Genomic DNA, 22,892 nt, shown 5'->3' on the forward strand with positions numbered 1-22,892 from the left:
AGAGCAGAGGTACAACTCCACTGCACAGGGGCACTGCGCTTTCCCGGCCCCATATCAATGACAGGTCACCCCAGGTCCAAGTCCTTCCTCCAAAATCCTGGGTGATACAACTACAGTTTAAAACCCACTCCACGGATCTCCTGCTCATCTGCTTAAGAGCTTTCTTGCTTAAATTCATCCCATCATTTCCTAACTTATAACCTGCCATCTATTCAGGGGTGAGCATGGGCTAGGAGCCCTGAGCCTGCTGCCTGCAGTACATGAGATACCTATCTCGGCACGCTTAATGAGATGGCAGCATTTAAACACACACGTGTTTAATACTCCAGAGCTCCCAAATTCAAGCCAACCACTTCATCTGGTGCTCGACCTTAGAAACTGAAAATTCTCCCAGAACTGGAGGAACAGGCTAAGATGAATTTAAGCATTTAGAGCCAGTATGTCTGCCGCCTACCTGCTGTCTTCCTAATGGACTGTGGAGGTTAATCTTGATCAGAGTCCTATTTTCCACCTTACATGCTGACTTTAGAACCTGACCCCTAAAATGTGCAACCCAACCAAATTCCATTCTCCTAGGTGACATATCCACCCTGTGTCCGTTTTTCCCTTTGGGTACAACCTATTGCGGCAGCTGGACTGCCGCTGTCCTGGGGGGAAGGAGCAGGTAGGACCCCACTTTGCACCCCTGACTGTGCCACATGCAGCATCGAGAGCACTGTGGCTGCTCCGTAAATGCCCAGTGAGGACAGTCGGCCCCGCGTTACCTGGGGACGCCAAGTCTGTGTTCCTGGACCTTCCTCTGGGTCCCTCCTGAGATGGCCAGCGTCTCAGGAACTGGGAGGGTTGGTTCCTCCACTTCCTCAGTGTTGCCCAATCCATGTTCTAAGCTTAGAAAACACCAAGTGATCTTACTGGCCAACTGAAGCTGGGTAGGAGGTTTGACGGACTCCAGAGGTTGACAGATATTAAAATCAATGATAAGTTGCCTATTAAAAAAAAATCATCCCACTTTCTTCTTAAAAACCTCCCCTGTGCCCACTGTTATTTTTATTCTTTTTGCTTGTAAGTTTCTTATTTTCTCATCTTTGTGTACTGCCTTAAGGAAACTAAGGCGTGGAATCCTTGGTTCACAAATAGTCACTCAGACACGGCTGATCATGGCAGCTAAGGTGATCAATTGATGCAGGATGGCCACAGGGAACGGAGTGTGGAGTCTGTGCTCTGACTCCTCCATTCAACAGCTGTGTGACCTTGGCAAAGTCACTTATCCTCTCTGAGCCTGAGTTCAAAATGAGAGAGCTATCCCGGCTTCAAATTCTCTTTTTCTTTTTAATTTTTATTTATTTTTGGAGAGCGGGGAAGGGAAAGAGAGGGAGAGAAACACCAATGTGTGGTTGCCTCTTGTTTGCTCCTACTGGGGATCTGACCTGCAACCCAGCCATGTGCCCTGACTGGGAATCAAACCAGCGACCCTTTTGTTCGCAAGCCCATGTTCAACCCATTGAGCTACACCAGCCAGGGCCTGGCTTCAAATTCTTAACTTCAGGGTTCTCTGAGATGGTGTCGCTGCAGTTACCATAAAACAGGGGCCGGGTGAAAATGGTCCCAAATGTCCTACTCAGTTCTCAAAGTTGATTATCTACTGAAACAGTAGGTTCTGGAAAATACTGTTTATTAAATGCAGTTTATGCATAACTTTTCAGAAAGTTTTACATGGAAATCCCAGTTTCCCCTATATATGTTCATCAAGATTTTTCAACTAGAAGTGAATCCAATATATTGACTGCAAACATTGGATATGATAACAGAAGACTAGGAAAAACCCAATGTCCTTTAGTAGGAGACCAGTTAAATGAACTATGGCACCTTCATGAGTGGAGAACAATTGAGCCATTGGAAAAAATGAGGCAGCTTTATGTGCACTGACATAAAACAATCTCCAAGATACATTAAGTGAAAAACACAGAAATCAAAACTCTGTGTGTAATATGCCAGCATTCATTTATTTATTCATATTTTCTTCCATCTGCAGAGGCTACACCCGGGAGCACAGCTAAAAAAGGACAGGTTGCAGTTGCCTAAGACAGGGACACTGAAGGGCTGAATATATGAGACCATAAGTTGACGCAAAATTTATTTTTCAAAGTTTTATGTTATTAAATTTAAGAATATTTTCTCATGGCTTCTCCTTTGCATCTTTCTTAAGATGGTTTTCCTTCCCTCAAGGATAAAACAGATATTTATTTTTCTAATTCTATTGCATTTATATATGTGTGTGCATATGTATGGTAATTTTCTTGTCTATGTTGAAATTACTTTTAAGATTTACTTTACACTGTGAACTTATCTGTTTTGAATTCTGAACTATATACTTGGACTTTCTGAATAGAAAACTGGGGAGAAAAGAATCTATCAGATTTTATTTTATTTTTTAAAGATTTTATTTATTTATCTTTAGAGAGGAAGGGAAGGAGAGAGGGAGAGAAATATCAATGTGTGGTTGCCTCTCATGCGTCCCCTGCTGGGAACTGGCCTGCAACCCAGGCATGTGCCCTGACTGGGAACTGAACCAGGATCCTCCGGTTCCCAGGTCCGCGCTCAATCTACTGAGCTACGCCAGCCAGGTATCAGATTTTATTTTTATTTATTTTTAAAGAGAGGGAATGGGTGGGAGAAAAAAAGGGAGAGAAACATCTGTGTGTGAGGTTGGGAACCTCTTGCAGGCCCCCAGCCAGGGACCAGGCCCACAGCCCAGGCATGTGTCCTGACTGGGAATCAAACCAGCAACCCTTTCAGTTTTCAGGACAACCCTCAACCTGCTGAGCTACACCAGTCAGGGCCAGATTTTATTTTAAATAAAACAAAAAAAAAATTAAAGAAGCTGGCTTATAGGGTACATTTTATGGCATGTAAATTATATCTCAGTTAGAAAAAGAATGAATTTAGCTTATATGGCAAAGTTGAGATTAACAGCATGAAACCTGGGTGGAGACAACAGAATCCTCTTAGTCAAGCCCCATGTTAGGGTTTAGCATCTCTTCAAGACTCAGTTTTATAGTTTGGCCTAGTTTTATAGGTTCGATACCTGTTTGGGCAAAACAAACCTGCAGCCAACCAGAAAGTACCTCTTTGTCTTCCCCACAAGTCTTGCCTGAGAGCTGGCCCTGTCTCTTTCTATCAGTCTGGCTCCCTTGGGAGGCCGGGCCAACCCAGGCAACCAACGCACTTCCCTGAGAGCCAGTGCTCAGGCACTGGACATCAGGGACCAGGTCACCCGGGCCAAAATCAGGACAAGGAGGAGCGAGTGCAGAAGCTGGACAGACCACTGTCTAGCACCCAGAGGGGAGAGGAGCTGGCAATGGAGTGGAACATGAATTGCAAAACCAGGAGGCAGCAGAGAGGGACTAACAGGCAGAAGGAGGCAAGGCTGGGTAAATAAATGTTCAGAATAAAGACTGGGAACACCAGTCCCTGGTGCGTGGCTTGGCTGTGAGAGCCTATGCACACTCAGACAATATTGCTATTTGTATCATTCCCGTCGTCATTTACTGGGACTTGCTAAGAGTGGAGGAGCACCAAGCTCTGGGACACAAAGACAAATAAAACAGGGCCTTCCAGTTTAGTTGAAAAATGATCATACTAATCCACTCAAAGGCACATTGAAGAAGCTGAATTAAGGGGTCTGATTGGAGCCATAGCCCCAAGAAGAAGCTGAAAATCCTTGGACCAAATTTCAAGGTTTTCTTCAGATTGGAGGCCTGATGCACGTTACTGGACTCCGGAGGTGAAGCCCACGGGGTGTGACAGGGGAATTCCTGAGAAGGGGAACATGAACAGGAGGACTGAAAAGGGGGAGCAAGACTGAGCTACATGTGGAAGAGACCAAAGAGAAGACCTCATTCCAGGATTCCAGGGAGGCGTGGGAGGTAGGAATGCTGCCGCCAGCAGTTTGGACAAACACACGGAGTAGGTCACTGGGTCAGAGCAGAGGTTCCCGCAGAAGAGCAGCGGAGGCCAGACCCCTGTGTAGAGGGCCCTGACTGTCAGCCTAGAGGTTTGATCCTTACCGTGCAGACAGTGGGGAGCCATTGAAGGTTGCTGAGCAGGAAGGTGGCTCTTGCAAACAGGCATTTTAAGTGAGATTACAGAGGAGCCCTTTATGCCAGGCTGATTCAAAGCCCTGTGTGTATTTCAAGTGGTACTTGAGACAGAAAGTGGTAAAGCATTGCCCTGTGTCATGTAGACGAGGGGAAAAAAAGGTTTAAGGGTCTCACAAAGAGATGCTTCAGTAAGAACCAGAAATGAAGGGAGGCCCATTTTAAAGAAGGAAACAAATTTGCAGGATAGGACTGCCAGGCGTCTGGAAAACAGCAGCACTTTCTTCACATTCTGGAATGCCCTCTTCTGCCTGGGAGTGTTCTGCCTCCTTTTTTGGAGGTGAGTTGTGATGTCAAAACACCAGATTGTGGTGTAGGGAGTGAGGCAGCTGGGAGGAGGCAGATGAACAGAAATATAAATATTGGGCCTGGAGAGCACAAAAGACCTCCCCTCTAAGACCACCCTCTTGCAGAGGATTTCTCCATCTGCCTCTCTGAGTGGCACCTTGGGGTTTTTGCCAGAGTTGCTGAGCTCCCTAATTGCCTCCAACAGTTTTTCCCCTTAAAGCAAAAAAGTAATTTTTTAAATCTGTCGAGGTTTGATTCGTAATTGTGCACAGCAAGGCAGCAGACAGGGCTGCTCAGGGGCCACGAACTGGGCAGCAACTTCAGGCCATAAATCGGCATTTATGTAAGGTGGGAGAGGAAGTCAGGATTATGTTTCCGGTCTGAAACCACTGCACGGCAAGCTCTGTGAATGCGGAGGCAAAGCTAAGCAAGCCAGGGGCAGGGCCTGAGTTACTACAAACAAACCCTGCCAGGTTGAACTGAAGATACGGGCAGGGCAGGCGACTGCTGCACGTGGCTCAGAGACTCCAGGGAGGCCCTTCCTTCTTTCTCAAGGGGTCCCTCTCCTTTACTACCCTGCCCCTACTCCTGGAGGGCCTTGGGGTACCTTTAGGCTATGCGATTCCACATGAACACAAAGGACTGCAAACTCAAAGCTGTTTTTCCTTTGGAGTCAGAAGGAACTGCTCCCACATCCTGTCCCTCAAGACTATTGCAGCAAGTCCTGGCCTGGTGGTTTAGTTGGTTGGAGCACTGTCTGACTGATGTTTTTTTCTCTCTCTCTTTCTCTCCCCTTCTCTCTAAAATCAATAAGCATATACTCAGGTGAGGATTTAAGGAAAAAAAAAAGACTAATGCTTGGCCCCAGCAGTCCCTTGCTAAAGCAGCCCTGGTCAGTGAGACAGCTAACCAGGACACTGACTGTCAAGTTCAGTAAAACCCCCAATGTACCCAGAATAGACGGTTGTGCAACTCCTGTGGTGCTGTTTTCTCTCTAAACCTCACTTCCCTGTGGAACTGTGTCTGTACATCCTAGAATTTCCAGGAATGTTCTCATTTCACGTGTTTTCCCTCAAGTCTCTGGAAGAATATAGGTGCCTGCCAGGGACTGTGCCTAATGTTTCAGATTGACAAAAGGTCACTGCGTTCATGCCACACAGCTGGCACAAGGCTGCAAGAAAAGCACTTCTTTTCCTTCTGGGTGAAACTCAGTTACTTGATTGGGGAGGAAGCCAGGCAGAAGGAAGCCCTAGGGTGCCAGGGCCATCGCTGCCCACCACTCTGAGCAGAGAGCTGCTGAAGCACTGCAGTGGGTGATGCCACCGAGCCACACAGTGCCCTCAGCAGGGCTGGGTGCTGCCCTGGGAAAGTCCTCCACCTGGGGCAGGGGGAGATCGGGTTGAGATTTGGGGTGTGGATGCCTCTGCATGAACCTGTATGTGCTTTTGTTTAAAATCCCTCTATTACGGTTAGCTGCCTCTGAGGCCCTGGAGGAGGACCTGCTGCCTTCTTTCCACACTGGCAGGGAGCTTCGTGGTTGTGAGGACCCCTGCCCATGGCCTGTGCAGCAGACCTTGCTCAGGGAGTGGGTCCAGGAGCTCCCCTGGAAAGAAATGACGTGAGCCGCTCATCTGACTCCCCCCACACCACCACCCCAGACCTTGTCACAGAAGCAGTCTCAAAGCCCCAGCACTTTTCCCTTTGCTCAGAACACAATAAAGGAATTAGGATCCACCTACCAAGTTTTTGCAGCTGACACCTCAAGGCTCAAAGTCTAGCTGACCAGCCAGCTCAGTCACACTCGTCTGACGTGTCCTCTCTGTAACCAGGCCCCAATCAAGCCACCATGCAATGCTGCTAATTCAAACTGCTTTTCCCGTTTAGGGAGGCTGATAGCCATGTCCTTTTCCTGCTGACGTCATTCCACATTTTCTACAGACACAAATAAGGATACAGCTCCTGGGAGAGTTTTCAGGCTGCCTAAGGTGGTGGCAGTGGTGGGATCCTGCCCGCCCGGGGTCCACTTCACTTCTGGAGCAGTTAGCAAGTTGTCCGAAGTGAAGGGAGAGGCAAGGAAATACATTACCTCGCTAAGGTTAAAAGCCAAAAAGATCTTGGCGACTGCAACTCAGGCCCAGATCTGTCCTGGATATTTGCAATGCAAATCTGCGTTTTGTTCCCTGCCACTGAGGTCTTGCACAATAGCCTGTGTATAAACATGCACGCCAACAATGCCTGACTGTGCAATCGCGCTGTAATTACAGGCCGGCAGGAAGCTGCTGCTAGAAACTGCATCATTCAACCTCTAGCCATCCCGTGTGGAGTCTCCACCGCACGGAGACACATTCCTGCACACACCAACGCGTCCCCGCCGCTGCCGGGCCGCTGCTGCTACTACAGCTGCAGCCTCCCAGCCAGGGAGCCAGGGCGCCAACCAGCACCGGGGTACTTTGCAGAGATGTCAAAAACTCCTCAGCTGTTCTTTAAAAAACCCTGCGCCACGAGGCTACCGAGAGCGGCGGGAACCACCATCAAAGTTCCCCAGCACATTCCTGCAGCCCCAGCAGTTTCAGAAAACAGAAAAGCGCGATATGCCACGGAGTCCACTGGAAGCAAGTTTCGGAGTTTTATATAGAAACCACTCACATATGTACGTGGGCGTGCTAACAGTTTTTATGGCTGAGTTGCAAAGTGTTCGGCCTTAGTGATTACTGTCAGGTTCCGGACGTGGTGTGGGAGGAAAAGCGGGACGATTTGTTTGAAGGGGGCTCGGGGACGATTCTGGCTTTGCTTTTTGGAAATGCGGAGGGTTGTTTTCCCAAACTTGTTCTGGACCGCAGAGCAAAGAAAAGTGGGGGCAAAGTTCCTTTAACTTCCTACCTGCGACCTCACAGAGGGCTGCGAAGAGGAACCGCACGCTTCTCCGGGAAGCACCCGGCAGGGGATCGGGGGTGCGGCGCCCCGCCTGTTGGGCGGGGGACCTGGGGCGGAGGACTGGCCCCAGACGCAGGCCTCTGAAAGCCCCTTCGCTGCACCCCTTCTCTCCCCAACGGCGGCGCCTGCAGCCGCCCGCCAGCAGCCAGGTCCGTCTGAAGTCCCACGACAAACCCAAGACCACAGGGGGGCAGCCTGGCCCAGACCCTGGCCGCCGAGCTCGCTCCCTGCAGCGCCCGCCGCACCCCGGCGCCCTGCGCGGCGGGCCCAACCCGGCCCCACCGCATCCCCGCAGGCGCAGCCAGCCCCGGCCCGGACGGTTTCCGGGCTCCAGGGCGGCGACCCGGCGGCCGAGGGGGCACAGATCCCGTGGCTCACCTGCGCGCTGGATCCCAGGGCCGTTCGGAGGGACGCTGGGCGCTGGCGAGCGCGGCCCGCAGACTCAAAACTTTGTTGCTCTCGGGACAGCGCAGTCGTCACTTCCTCGCGGAGCGGGCGGCGCGGCCGCGACTGTGACCCAGCTGCACGCGCGGTGGCGCGCCGAGCCCTGCAACCGCCCGCCCGCGCGCTCTGGGCCTCCAGCGCCGTCTTCCCGGCTCTGTATCCTCGGCTGCAGGGAGAAGCAGGCGGCCGTCAGCCAAGCCTGCACCCTTGTAGGGAAAGCTCGCTCCAGCCGGGTCGTTGCCGCGCTGAAAAAGTGCAGTCGATCCTGTTCCCGAGCTGGGTGGGGGTAAAAGGTGGTGTTGGGGTTCAGGGACCCCAGAGAGCTGGTGTTTCGGGAGAAAACACACCCAACTCTCAAACAAAGTGGTTGAGGAAGAAGAAGAGAAAGTTTCTCAGTTTGATGTTAAGCTAGAAGGTCATGCCGGAAAGCAAAGTGCTGTGTGTTTTACCAAGTAATGCCTAAACAGGGCCTTAAAAAACACGGGTGTCTTCCTCACATTTCCTCAAAAGGTCTGCCCACTTGTCCCTCATTTCCACTGGTGTTAAGTGTGCAGGACGCTTACCATTTACGACACTTCAGGGGGATATTCAGAGACCAAGTTAGAGCTGCGAAATAGTTTCTGTTCTAATCCTCCCCTGCGATTTCCACCTCTTCCTTTACACTCAACACAGAAGACGTCTGTGCAGCCTGACGCATTCCGTGTTTCATCACGGGCCAAAAGCGACTTAGAGGGTAGTGTGCAGGCCTGAGAAGAGGAGCTTCAGGCAACAGTCATTCTGAAAGTTATCGTTGCCCAAAATAAATTTGCTCACCCCTATTAAAAACTGCAACAATAAACCACCTTTTTGGTTTTTTATAAATTGCAAGAAAGAAATTAAACAGCAGTCTTTAAGAAATTTCTAATCCGGTAAAGCTGGAGAGAAAACGGGGTTAGTCTTTGCTGTGGCTTACAAAAAAAAAAGCAGACATTTGAAACTGCAGTTGGAGGGCTTTCATAACACAGAAACATTAGCTTCATTGTAGCCGGTTGTGGAAAACAAGGACCTTTTTAAAGGTGGTTCAAAAGCATCAGTTAGGGCTCCACAATTTTTTTCTCCCCCAAATACTGCTTCTACAAGCTCGCTGGCCAAATCACAGAACCTCCAGTTCCAATGCTTCATCTTTTTACTAAAGCACAGGCAACCATAGAGTTGAGGGAGGTCTTTGTCCAGAAAGGTGGATGTGAAAGTGATGGAAAGTGACATCTGGGAAATGGTCTGCAAGCCTGCCTTACTGCTCAGTGGGAAGCCACACACGCAGACTCCCAGAAGACTGGGGGTGTGAGAATCAGACCTCTCCTAGCAACATGAAAATCCATTTCCTAGCCTTTTCCAGCTTCCAGAAGCCACCCACATTTCCTGGCTCATGACCCCTTTCCTCCGTCTTCAAAGCCTTGCATCTCTCTGATCATTCTTACATAGTCACAGCTTTCTCTGACTGATTCCTCTCCTGCCTCCCTCTTACACTTTTAAGGATCCTTGGGATGACATTGGTTCACCTTGAAAATCCAGGATAATCTCCGTATTTTCAGATCAGTTAATTAGCAACCTGAAGCCCATCTCAACCTTAATTCCCCTTTGTCATGTAACCTAATATATTCACTGGTTCTAGGGATTAAGACACGGACATTTTGAGGAGGACTGCCATTCTGCTTACCTCAGTCCCCTCCTGAATGACACTGGACAGTCGGAAGTAAGCAAATGTAAAGGTGTGTTCAGTGACCATCTTCCCAAGCTGGTCTCTGTGGAGGGGTCGTGGAGACGCCAGAAAGAAACCAAGCTCTACCAACACCCTGACTATAGCCTGTAAAATAAAAATCTGTTGTTTTAAGCTACCAATTTTGTGGTCATTTGTTACAGGAGCCATAGAAAACTAAGGCAGTGGCATTTTCCAAATATCATGCAGTAAATACATGTGTTATATGGAGTATCATAAACCCCAGTTTCCAGATTACACCTGAGCAGGGAGTCTGACCATGTGGGCCAGGCCGAGTCCCAGGCTGCCAGCTCACCAGGAGGTTCCCAGAGTGACAGGCTGCTAGAAACTCTAAGACAGTACCTTAAAAGTTCAGTCTAGCCCTGGCTGGAGTGGTTGGTTCAGTGGATTGAGCTCGGGCTGCAGACCAAAGGGGTCCCCGGTTTGATTCCCAGTCAGGGTACATGCCTGGGTTGCAGGCCAGGTCCCTGGTAGGGGGTGTGTGAGATGCAACCACACATTGGTGTTTCTCTTCCTCTCTTTCTCCCTCCCCACCTTCTCTAAACAATAATAATAATAAATAAATAAAATATTTTTTTAAGTTCAGTCTGCATACAGTCTCCTGGTTTAGGAGTGAACTCCATTCAATTCACAAACCTTTTCTTGGTGCTTACTCTCAGACTTGGTAACTGTTAATGCTGGCAGGCCACTAAGTGGAGACCAAGTGCAGAAAAGGTCAATGAAAGTAAAGGAGAGTCGACTGTCAAAAGCTGCTGTGGAAGTTCTATGCTTTTCAGTGAGCGCTCTTCCCCAGCAAGGCTGTCCAGACACCCAATGTCTGTAAATGAATCTTTCTTTTCACAATAAATAGAAACACATGGACGGAAGAGTCAGGCCATCTGCACAGCATTCCAGGGATCCAGGCTGGTCCGCAATACTGGAGTTCGATCGCCCTGCACAGGTTGCTTTTTCCTGTTTGAGACAGGTGAGCATTTACTGGTGTGCACAGCTCAAAAGCTGGGCACGTTGCACAGTGGGGAGGAAGTTTTTTCAAAATCACTAATAAATATTGGTGCTGGCACATCAGTTGTAGCATTAATGTGGGAGGTGTCACTGAGTTCATTGGCCAAGAGACTGCTAGACATTCATGAAATGACTTCAGGTCTTATGACTTCTTATGGGAAGAAGGCGGTCTGCCTCTTCTGGGTGTGGTACTCTATGGGATGACAACACAGGGCCATATGCTGAGGCAGTACCAGAGTCCATAAGCAACTATAGCTCTTTGGGAATCTTTGTGAACTAAAATTCTTCACAGTAGCTCCAAGGAGCTATGTACAAAAGCTGTAGTTTGTGCATTGCCTGGACAGGGAAAAAGACCCCTGGGGCCCCCTGACTTATCTCCTTCTACCTCCTAATTCCAAATCGAGTTCTCCAGAAGATAATGAGATGGAAGGACCACTTTGGACAGCAAGCTCTGAATTATGTTTATGTTATATTTATACTTAGAGCAGCCTACCACACCAGCTGGAGCCAATCTGTGGCCACCCATCACTTTCAGAATTACTCTCTGAGGCTATTCCACTCCAATGGCCTTTGCCCTGCAGTGTCGAGCTTTGCCTGGTTTCCTGACATAATTTTTGCCCTTTGCCCCTAGTTGGAAGGTGTGGTCACTGACTTACCTGCCAGGCTCTCACTGCCTGACTCCAGTCCATTGATTAACTCTCATCCAATGTGGTTGCAAAGAGCCTGAGGACCTCTGTAGAATGCCACAGAATTCCTCTGTGGACCATAAAGCAGATCCTGGTATGGTTCTGGCAATATCCATGAGCTCCTGTCCTGAGCTGTACCAGCCTTGCTTTAGCAAAAGAAAAAAGGTAACAGCTTTGCAGTCTCGAGACCTGACAGCTAGAGGCCTGAATGCTAGGCCTTTGTTACAGGTACAAACTAGCTTCCTCAGAGATAGAGCCCATTCAACAAATGAAGCCTGAATTTGTGACCTATCTAGCCCTGGTTTCAGTGAGAGAACAGGTCAAGTTGGGAACCTTAGCGATTGGTGACGGGCAAACCTTGCCATATTCATTACAGCTATTGATGGACATGATGCATGAGATGGGTGTATGTCCCAGGCTAGACTGTGGTGTGTGGCCAGCATGGCTTCTCCCAGCATGCACTGTCTCCAGGAAGCAGATAATGGTGGGAAGGCTATATTCTTCTCCTTCCTGCGGAGTTTTGGAGCTTCTAGAGTTTGCTAACAGGAATAATTTGCATCGTCTAAATCTTGTTAAGGCAGTGAACTGGGGCTACATGAAGCAAAAAGTGAGACATGTACCAAAATCCACCAGCAAGCCTGCACATGCTATTTTCACAATTGAAACCAATAAGAAACAATATACAAAGGACAGGATTAGTCAACCTGTGCTTCGGCTTTCCCACCCCTTGCCTTTCGGTGTAGCCAGAGGACAGTGAGCTCAGTTGCTATATATGTACTCCGCAGTTGTTGGGAGACAATTCCCCACGGGTCTGTCGCATACCTGCATTCCTCGTGAGCAGTGGGTGACTGCCCTTTGTTACTGACTATCTTTATAAGATAGTGTCTTTCTCAGAGCAAAGTGCAGGCATGCTTGCTGTTATTTAAGATCTGGTTTCCTAAGCTTTGGATTCCTCTCTTGTGATGTATCTCACTGTGTGTTCAGGTGTCACCTGGCCCTCTCTGCATTGTTTTTGGAAATTGGGGCTCAGAGAACCAGCATTAGGAAATGTCAACACTCTTGCTACTACTATTGCTGTGAGTCAAGAAGTCCTCTGTTTCCGACCCAGAAGTCTTGAGTGTGCTGCCAGTAACCATAAAACGGTGGCGGGCTAACTCGTTAGTTTGCAAGGAGGGTAAAAATCTCAGAGCATTCATAGTTCTTAACAACCTCATACATTTTTTTCACGTAACATACTTCCTCACCCACCAGCTAATTCCCTCGTGTCTGTGATCCTTAAAGCCACCTTGGTAGTTTGGGCCAAGAAGAAAATGCTCATCAGAGGGTGGGACAGACCAAAGGATCAAATTAATGAGCAAGACTGAAGCTAGGTCAGAACTGAGATATCAGGAAGCTTGGTTTAAGCCCAAGACCAGAAGAGGATCATTTTCATTCTGGGTCGTTTCTAACTGTATTGTTGGTTATATGTTCTAGTCCACGGACTGACAGGCAATTCTAAACATACTCAGGTGAACAAATCCATCGCTTTTCTCACGTGTAAGATGACATGAGTTGGATCAGATTATTTCTGAGGTTCCTTCTAGCTATAAAATATATGCTTTATGAATTTTTAACAGGGCAGCCTATCACACGCATCAGTATCACACCTCACTTACGGTAATGATTGCAAAGAGGACTCTGGAATATAGTGCAAAGGACATAGCATTAGAAGTTTAGAGGCCTGAATCCTGGACCAGTCTGCCACTGCCTCGCTGTGTGACTTTGGACAAGTCACTTTCCTTACCTTAAGGAGCCAAGTACAGGATGTACATACCAGGTGATTCTAGGTAGTTCAGGAACAATGTGGCAATCAATTACACAGTGAAAAAAACAGTAAGTTTCTTTTCAATTCTCTTTTTATTTTTCTGATTATGCTAAAAGGAGGGTCTCTATTTACTGTTAGTGTGTCTTAAACAGCCCTTTAATACCTGCTAATCTCCCATTTTGGCAAAGAGAAAATTCTCAAGCTCAGAAAAGTCCCAGGAAGTGCTGGCTAGAGAGCATTTAATAACATTGCCCAATTGTCATTGCTTTATTTATTTTTGTTTTGACTCCCACTTATGCTAAATAATATAAGTTTTCCTTTTATGGGAACAATACAGTTTCTTTTAAAAATAAATGTGAACAGGTCACCTTTATGAACAGGTGCCTGCTGAACACTTTAGCCTCTTCTCTCTCTGGTCTTCTCTCCATTCACTATGAGCCAGTTCTGTTGACACCTGTTACAGTCTCTGAATGCTTCTAGCTGTCCTTGGCCAACAGTCGGTGTTAACCAAACAGTACTGAATGCACCCGGTCTTTGCACGTGCCATTCCCTCAATCCAAAATGCCTTTTCCTCCCAATTCTCCTTTCGGACTCTGCTTATGTGTCACCTCCTCAAGGAAGCCTTCCATGCCTTCTCACGTTAGGTGTATTTTTATGTGCTGCAGTAGTATCTTGTGCTTCCCTCTACTGTGATGAGGCAGAGCTGTAGTGAAGGAACTGGAAGCGTTGGCCCTAGAGTCAAACTATGTGGATTTAAATTCTAGGTATGCCACTCATCCTAGCTGTGTGATCTTGGGGAAGTCACTTAACCTCTCCATGCCTCTATTTCCTCATCTGCAAGACAGGAGTAATAGTAATACCTACTGATAGGGTTCCTTTGAGCATTACTTGAAACAAGGCATAGTCAATGGCTAAATGCAGTCTGGCGTATAGTGAGCACTCAATAAATATTAGCTAGCATTATCTCAGCACTCATCACAATCTATCGAAAATATCAGTTCCCTGCTTTGTCTTCCTTACTCTACATCCTGAGGGCAAGGAGTGTGTCTCATTCACCATTGACTCTCTGGGTGCCTAGCATAAAAACCAGACACATATGGTACTCAATACATATTTATTGAATAAATGAACACATGAATGAATGAATAATGAATGAATGGATGGATGTCTTGCTTCCCGGTTTAGCTAGGCTGACTTTGCCTAAAGTTCTCTTTGCATTCTCAAAACCAGTTTTCCCTGCTCTGGCCTGGGCAGGCCACAGCCTAAATCTTGTCTATGGCATCGTGGTTTGAGATCTAAATAACTAGTGTCAATGCAAGACAGAAATACCCCCAGGTGGTGTGGAAGGAAAATATCTTTCACACATTTTGTCCTCTCAACACTTCCCTTTGCACTAGTTTGTCATGACTAGGTGTGGGAAGCACCCAAACAGAGCAAGTCATTCACCTCTTCAACAAGGGTTTGCCGGGCCTCGTTGGGTGCTGAGGATGCCAGGGCGCGCAGGGCATGAGCGCTGCTTCCAGGAACTTCCTTAGGGGTGTCTGGGCCCAAATCTGATTGGCCAGGCAAGGAGACAGGTTGTTCCATTGCAAAGTACACTCAGCAGATGATAGGATCTGATCTAGCCCCGTGGCTGGGAGCCAAAGTGTGAATTCAGGACCAAGGAATCTGGTCCTCAGGATCTGGAGCAAGTCAAAGGTCAAGGCAGGAGGTTAGCCGCACTGAGAGGATGCAGAGTAGAGTCCAGCAGCTGAAGCCCAGCACCAGTGTGGGGACCACCGTCTGCTTGCTCTTTTTCTTCTTCTCTCCAGGGAGGAGCCCAGGGCAGAGAGAAAGCCACTCAGGATCTCCCACACCAGAAGGTAGGAACGAACAAAGCAGCAGCAGGGGCCACCGGCCAGTGTTTAAAAGCTTTGGGTCTCCCATCAAGACCTGCCTCAGGCAGACCGTGGCTGTGGGGCTGGGGCTGATCAGCTCCTGGGCCTGCTCGCCCCTGGACCAGCCACTGGCAACAGGACAAGGCCCAGAACCTACCACCAAAGTAGCTGTGTGACCTTGTATAAGTCATTTCACCTCCTGGAACTCCATTTCTCCATTTAGACAATGCTCAGGGTTTCCAACATTGGAATACGAAGACTTCTTTCTCAAAGCAAAACATTTCGAAGACTCCACAGGATGGCAGTGGTAATTTTGGTATCTGTGGACCCCAAAGATGCAAAATGATAAAAACTGCAGCCACTTCTGTGTCTTGTAAAGGAATTTAGATTTTATGAATTTCAGAAGCATTTACTGTCATTTACAAAAATTTGGAGTGCAACACCCTTTAGGGCCCAGAGTCACAGCCTCCATGAAAACTCCGACCCAAATCTAGCCAGTGGAGCTTTCATCTTCCTTCGAACTCACACAGATTAGTCACCTATCTCTCTGACTTGAAAAGTGTAAGAGCCGCCACAGCAAAGGCTGGTAAGTGTTTTTCAAACTTTTACTTATTATGAAGTCCATCAGTGATGCTAATACAATGGAACAAAATTCGAAAGTAGGCATGATGGGGTGGTATTTGTCATGTTTTGGCTGCCCAACCTCAGCATCCCTTCCCAGGTGTGCGGAAGACCCCACCCTATGAGTCTCGGTGGACGTTAGAGCCCACTGCTCACCTCTCACTGGGGAGGCTGCAAATGCCAGACACCTGCCTCCCAGCCTCCTTCATCTGCGGGGCTTGGACATGTGATCTGGACTCGGCCAATCAGGTGGACCATTCTGGTCTCTGAACCAGGGACCACCGAGGGAACTCCTCGAAGAAACTTTTTTTGGCCCTCACTGGTATGACTCAATTGGTTGGGCATCGTTCTGCAAAGCAAAATTCACCAGTTCGATTCCTGGTCGGGCACATGCCTGGGTTGTGGGTTCAGTCCCTGGTTGGGGCGTGTGAAAGAGGCAACAAATCGATGTTTCTCTGTCACACTGATGTTTCTCTCCCTCCCTTACCCTCTCTCTAAAAATAAATAAATAAAACCTAAAAAAAAAAAAAGAAGAAGAACCTTTTTCTGGTACAGATGGCAGCAGCTGTGGTCGCCACCAGCAGGGTCGTCATGCAGGGCCCAGCCCTGGCTGTGGCGCAGGCCTCCCAGGGCTGTGCGGCCAGGGCAGGGCTCTCTAGACAGCTTCCGTGCCCCCTCTGGCCACACTCCTGGCTGCTGCCCAGCATCCTTTGTTCTCATGCCTGCCCTGAGCCTGGCTCTCTGGCCTTCCTAGAGATTCTGTGGGCTACCCAATATCCTTTCTGTAAATTCTTCTTATGCTTAACTCCTCCACGGCCGGTTCCTGTTGCATTTTTAAGTCAGAGCCCTGACCGATTTACTGTCTTATGTCAGTCTCAGCATCCAACTTATTTTTGTATTCTGCTTGGTCACACAGCTCTAAGAAAATTCTGGTCATACCAATGAATGGTGCCTTAGTCTATTCAGACTCCTGCAACAAAACACCACAGACTGGGTGGCTGATGCACAACAGAAATTTCTCTCTCACGGTCCTGGAGGCTGGAAGTGCAAGGTCATGGTCTGATGAGGGTTCTCTCAGGAGTCGCAGACTCGTAGGTGTGCACAGTCTGGCAGAGGTAGCACCTGCTTGAGTGTGGTTGGTAAGGTAATAATATGGGCGTAATAATGTATACTTTTAATTGGAACATTTCACCCAAAATGTCATATGGTGTGCTTGAGTGTGATACCGTTCTATTACAGAATAACATGCTTGTGATTTCCCAATAAAGGTTTTTGTCATTTAAAAAGGGAGTGTTATTTGTGCCAGACCTCTACTTTTCACAGGACAGAAGAGACGAGGGAGACTTGTGGGTCCTCTTTTACAAGGGCACGAATTCCGATCATCAGGGCTCTGCCCTTATGACCTAATCACCCCCAGAGGCCCCGCCTCCTAATGCCATCACCTTGAAGATTAGGATTTCAAGATATTAATTTTGGGGGGATACAAATATTACCATAGGAGGTGGTTATAAATAACAATGATAGACACCATTACGCAGCATCCACTCCATGGCAGGCCCTATCCTACTCATTTGGTGTATATTAACTCATTTAACAAACCTTTGAGGTGGGACTGCCATTAGCACCCCTTTCACAGGTGAGAAAACGGAGTGCAAGGGGTGAAATAATTTGTCTGAGATCGACGATTTAAATGAAGGAAGTCCTGTGGCAGGATTTGTGCTCTTAACGCCTACGAACAGCCTTTCTTTTCTTTTCTTTTTACAATTTGTCTTTTGAGATTAGAATAGTCTTTAGTTAAACCAATCTAAAAGCTAGAAAGAAAAGTAGTGGACATTTCTGTTTCAGAGTTGCATGAGTTATTATCAAAACACCCGACAACTAACTGCTCTTTATCCTCCTCATCAACATTAAGAAATAAACAACTAAAACTTACGGCAAGTACTAAACGAACGAGACAATGTTGTCACTCCAGGTTCCCTGTGACGAGCCCGGTGTTTGCGGAGCCAGAAGGAGCCCCGTGCAGGAAGCACTCGGCCCCTCACTGCTCTGCCCTGTGACGAGCCATCTGCTGACGTGCCCGGGCTGGCACCGCACGGGACCTCGTGGGCACACCCACCGTCGGTGCCAGCCGGTCTCCGAGACGCCAGGGGGAGCTTGCGCCAAAGTCCGCAAAAAGTTGAGTTGATTAAAAAAACAAAACAAAACTCAGAGGAGTCAACAGAAAGCTCCCAATGGCCCAAGCTGAAACAATTTGAGGAACACAATGGATTATATTAGCTTGTAACCCAAAGCATAAATATCTATGAGTCCACACTTACATACATTTTTTTTTTTAGGGGAAACTTCACAGTGGGGAAATCAGACAAACACTACTTCAGCAGGTGATGAAGCTTAACATCCACGGTCATAAATCATGTTGTAGCCTAGGCCGTTGATACGATGTGATTAAAATGGCACTTTGCCTCTGTGATCATCCTCCCCAAACCCACAACTCCAGTCTACTCGTGAGAAAAATAGATAAACCCCAAAAGAGAGACTGCAAGCAGAGGAAGACACGCAACCACTGCTCACAAGGTCATCACAAACAAGGAGAGTCGGGCAACTGTCACAGCCAAGAGAAGCCTAAGGAGACCTGACACCTTAATGTAATGTGGTGTCCTGGGTAGGATCCTGGAACGGAAAAAAAAAGGGCCGTTAGGTAAAAGCTAAAGAAATCTGAGTAAACTATGGGCTTTGGTTAATAATAATGTCTCAACATGGATCCCTCAACTGTGACCAATGTACCATATCAATGAAAGATGTTAATAGGAGAAAGTGGGTGGTAGGGAGGGGGAGGATAATATGGGAATTCTGTGCTATCTGCTCAATATTTTTGTAAATTTAAATTTTTTCCTTAGACCTGGCTGGTGTGGCTCAGTTTGTTGGGCGTCATCCTGCAGACCAGAAAGTCACTGGTTCGATTCCCAGTCAGGGCACAGGCCTGGGTTGCAGGTTCGGTCCCTGGTCCAGGCACATGCAGGAGGCAACTGATTGATGTTTCACTCCCTCTCTTTCTCCCTTCCTTTCCCCCTCTCTAAAATCAATAAAAGAAAAACAATAATTTTTTTCTTAAAAAACAAAGTCTATAAATAAAAAAGAATAGTACAACTGACCGCCATCCCGTGGCGATGCAATTTAAACCACTTGATGGGCTAAAAGTGTTTATGTAATGCATTCATTCAGTTACAAGCTACACACTTTTTAAGAGCAGTTTTTAAAGTACTTAAACATTTTTTAATGAAATTCTGATCTTCACGTTGCATGCCCAAATCACCTCGGAGGAGCTGAGCACAGTCTGAGCCTCGCTGTGAAGGGGAAATCACAAGGGGCGTCCTCTGTCCCTGTCCCTAAACCTCTCCGGATCTCTAAGATGAAGGAAAACCTCCATACCTCAAGGCGAAGCACGTAAAAACACTGCAGTGACTTCCCTTCCCCCACCTCCGAGACACAGTGCGAGCAACTGTTTGAAGCCGAGCCTGCAGTCGTCTTTGTCCTGCATTTGCCTGTCAAGTCCAGTGCTCCCCAACCGCAGGGAAGGCAGAAGGCTGGTATGAAGCAGGGCAACAGATGGCTGGGACATGTCCTCTTACAGCTCAGCTGCCCTGGCCGGTCTGCCAAGCTGTGTACATTTCAAACGTTTGAGGTTCAACCAAAAGAGACGAGTAATGATTTTCAATCACTTACTGAGACACATGGCTAATCCTCGGGTAGCCAGAGAAGAGTGTTCTCAAACTCACTTAAACCCAGTGGGGTAAACAAGGAAGCCCTGTGTGCTTTCTCAGCTTTGTACCCAGATCAGGCCATCCCGGGGGCAGTTGGACATTTGTTCAGAACCCCAGCGTGCATCCTGCTTTCTATGCTTTTGGAAATGGTGTGATGTTTTGGTACACGTGTTCATTTGGGGTGAGGGTGGGAAGGAGAAAGGTGTTTGGTAGGTAGGTTTGGATCCTGAGAAATTATGTACCCTGGCATCGGCTGCCTGGTCTGGAATTGGGAGATCTCAAGGTCAGTCAATTCTATTTCCCTGTCTTGATTCGGGCCCTTCTTATGTCCTGGGCTATGCTAATAGTCTCCTACTATTGCTCCTCAGTCCTGCATCATTAGATCAGGGAAAGGGTATCTCAGGGAGCATATGAACATGTGTTTGTTCCAGGGGGTTGTTAGAGTTTAAACAATGGATTCAGAAATGTTCGGTCTCTAAATATAATTTCCCACTAAAGGAGTTCCTAAGAAAAATGTATTGTTCAGGTCTGGGCTGAAATGTGTGAGATGAATCTGGAACATCTTGTTACACCAGAAGGCAAAGGGACTAACAAAGACTATACTGCAGCGGCATCAGAAGGACTCAGGCCAAGTGCAGGAGGTCCCCGCTGGCCAAAGATGGGACAATGTGAGTGGCTAAGGGAGTAATAATAACAATGGATCAAAAGATATTAATGCCCGAAACCCTCAGTTCATGATACTTTAAAAAATATATTTTAGTTATTTATTTTTAGAGAGAGGGGAAAGGAAGGAGAAAGAGTGGGAGAGAAACATCAATGTGTGGTTGCCTCTCATGTGTCCCCTACTAGGGAACTGGCCTGCAACCCAGGCAGGTGCCCTGACTGGGAATTGAACCAGCGACCCTTTGCTCCACAGGCCCACGCTCAATCCACTGAGCTCCACCAGCCAGGGCCATAATGATACTTTTAAGGGAAAGAACACAATGCATTGGTCACCTCTGGGGGATGCTAGGGAACCAATTATTCTGAAAACTCATAAATAAGAAGGAATTAAGCATGTATCTTGTTTTTCTTATAGGAAAAATGACCAGACAGACCAAATAGTTGATGAGGGAAAGCTTCTCCTTGTAGACATATTCCAGCTTAGAAACAAAGGGAGTGGGGAGGTAGAATTAGATCATAATTTTACAACCTCTAGGGGAATAATCAGCCTAGCCCGTGACCTCCATCACTAGCCACTAACGCCGAAAAAGGAGAAACAGGGAGACAGTAGGTGCCCATGAGGTGTACTTTTCCATGAGATGTTCTTCTACTAAACATTATGCATTGTTTACCTTAAATTCCAATTTAGCTGGGCATCCTGCCTTCATATTCACCAAGCCTTGCAACCATAGAAGTAGTCAAAAAATTAAGGGTAGGTGCCGCCATTGTGAAAAATAATCTGGCAGATGAGGGTCACGTTACTCTGACTCCGTGCTTCCCCTCGGGTCCCATGCTTCCTGCTGACACACTAAGTTCAGCAACGCCAGACGCACTGACCGGAGGCTCCCTAGAAGTGATCTTGAGAGACTCTTGAGATAAGTCTTTTTTTACATCAGTCAGGCTGCAAGTGAAGGGGAGGAAAGAAAAAGCTAAGGTCCTGCCTTTGGGGTGGGATGAGGTGACCGGCAGTGTGGGAAAGGAGCGGAGATGCTTTGCACAGGGGATGACTGCAAGTTTTGTTGATGACGAGTGGTGTATGCCCCTCCTTTGCATGCCTTGAGAGCAGAGTGAGTTGGAAACTGGAATAGGTTTCCAATGTCTAGCAGAGCGGCTCAAGAGGTCCTGGTTACATTCAAGCAATACCACACCACATTTGGTTTATAACTCTCTCCCCATCGTAAGCCCTTCAAGGGTAGAGCTTCCAGCTTTAGGTTTCCCATTGTCTGTCATAGTGCCTGTCACTTCATACCTATTTGATGAATGAATGAGCGGATGAATGAATGAATGGATGAATGAGTATCTCCCTCTTCACACTTTGCAGGAATGGTCTTATTCTGACATAACAAAATTTGGTTATTAGACATGATTGCCTTATGAAACACTGATAACTTTTGTCATTTCCATACATCATAACGAAATATTTTAGAGTTTGAAACACAAGTTGGCTCATGGAGGCAGAACCTCGAAGTCATTCTCCAAGGCATCTTGAGACATTTTCCTCTAGGATGGAAAGCCTAGCAGCCTGCTTCCTGTTTTCACTTGCAGCCTCCACTCTGAGTATCTGCCATATTGTGACGTGTTACAGAAGCTGTGATGGGACTCACATCACAATTAGATGTCGACCTTGGAAGAAGATCCCTGGGCAAGTCAGGAGGAATAGTGAGGACAATCTAGACTCTTGTCCTGGAAAGCCCTGGCTGTTTTGGAAGGTCTGAGCCCCGCGCCAGTCACCATCTCTTTATTCAAGAGTGAGATCAAGAGGAAGGAAGGAAGGAAGGAAGGAAGGAAGGAAGGAAGGAAGGAAGGAAGGAAGGAAGGACCAACCCACTCCTCTACCTGCTTTTCTAGAACAAAGGAGAGACAAAGAAAGAAGATGAGGGAAAGGCTGCTGAGTGAGCACCTTAGGCTTAAGCTAAAAAGATCTCCTGTGACCACGATGTAATAAGGCATTCAAAAATGTCTGAATAACACTGTTCTTTCACATCACCATCTTATGAATTATGAAACTATCCTATTGGTATTGCCATTAAAATATTTTGGGTTTTTTTTCTGAGGTTTTTAGGGGGAAAACAAAAACTTAGATTTTTTCCTTTCAGCTTGACCATACATCTCATCCCACAAACAAGGCTCCGAAGGATTCTGGGTGGTCCAAAGACTCTTCTCCTCCTTCAAAGGTGGAGTAATGGCTGCCTGACTTAGAGCCGGGATAGGCTCTAAGTGAGGCAGCTGTTACTCAGTGAGGAGGCTTGGCAAGGCGTGGAGACAGGCTCAGCCCACTGGAGCAGTGTGGGGCTGCCCCTAGACTGGAGGCTCAGTGAGGCCCGAGGCCGTGTTTGTCTGTCCACCACTGGCACACAGTAGGCATAAGAGCTGAATGAATGGATGAGAAAGACTATCAATGCATATGGAAGTATAAGTTATGCACTATCTCTTAAAAACTAGAAGCCCAATATCTTCATTCAGTCTCAGGTAGGACCTGAAAATGGCATTTCTAGATGCTTTTCAAGGAACCTGAGCCCACTTCAGGGAAGGAAGAGTTATTAGAGCCAGAGCTGGGCTCCATCAGGACGGGCCGGCACCCTGAAGAACATCAGAGCCCTGACTGGTGTGGCTCAGTGGCTTGAGCGCAGGCCTGTGAACCCAAAGGTCACCGGTCCAAGTCCCCATCAGGGCACACGCCTGGGTTGTGTGCTAGGTCCCTCCATTGGAGGCATGTGATAGACAACTGATTGATGTTTCTCTCACACAGCGATGCTTCTCTTCCTCTCTATCTCCCTCCTTTCCCCTCTCTCTAAAAATAAATAAATAAAATCTTTTTTTAAAAAGAACACCAGAATCCCAGGGAATTTGTGAAAATGAA

General features: G+C 47.5%; 1 protein-coding gene across 1 annotated transcript in view; it reads right to left on the reverse strand.

The window, feature by feature from the left end:
- Positions 1-7,845, reverse strand: part of MIDEAS (mitotic deacetylase associated SANT domain protein) — a 64,145-nt gene extending 56,300 nt beyond the window's left edge. The window contains exon 1 of the mRNA XM_037127852.2: positions 7,758-7,845. The gene's annotated coding sequence lies outside the window, so the exon portion shown is untranslated. The remainder of the gene's footprint in view (positions 1-7,757) is intronic.
- Between the last annotated feature and the right edge of the window lie 15,047 nt (positions 7,846-22,892).

Source organism: Artibeus jamaicensis, unplaced genomic scaffold (genome assembly GCF_021234435.1).
Source record: "Artibeus jamaicensis isolate MK-2021 breed Jamaican fruit bat unplaced genomic scaffold, CSHL_Jam_final contig_851, whole genome shotgun sequence".
NCBI lineage: Eukaryota > Metazoa > Chordata > Mammalia > Chiroptera > Phyllostomidae > Artibeus > Artibeus jamaicensis.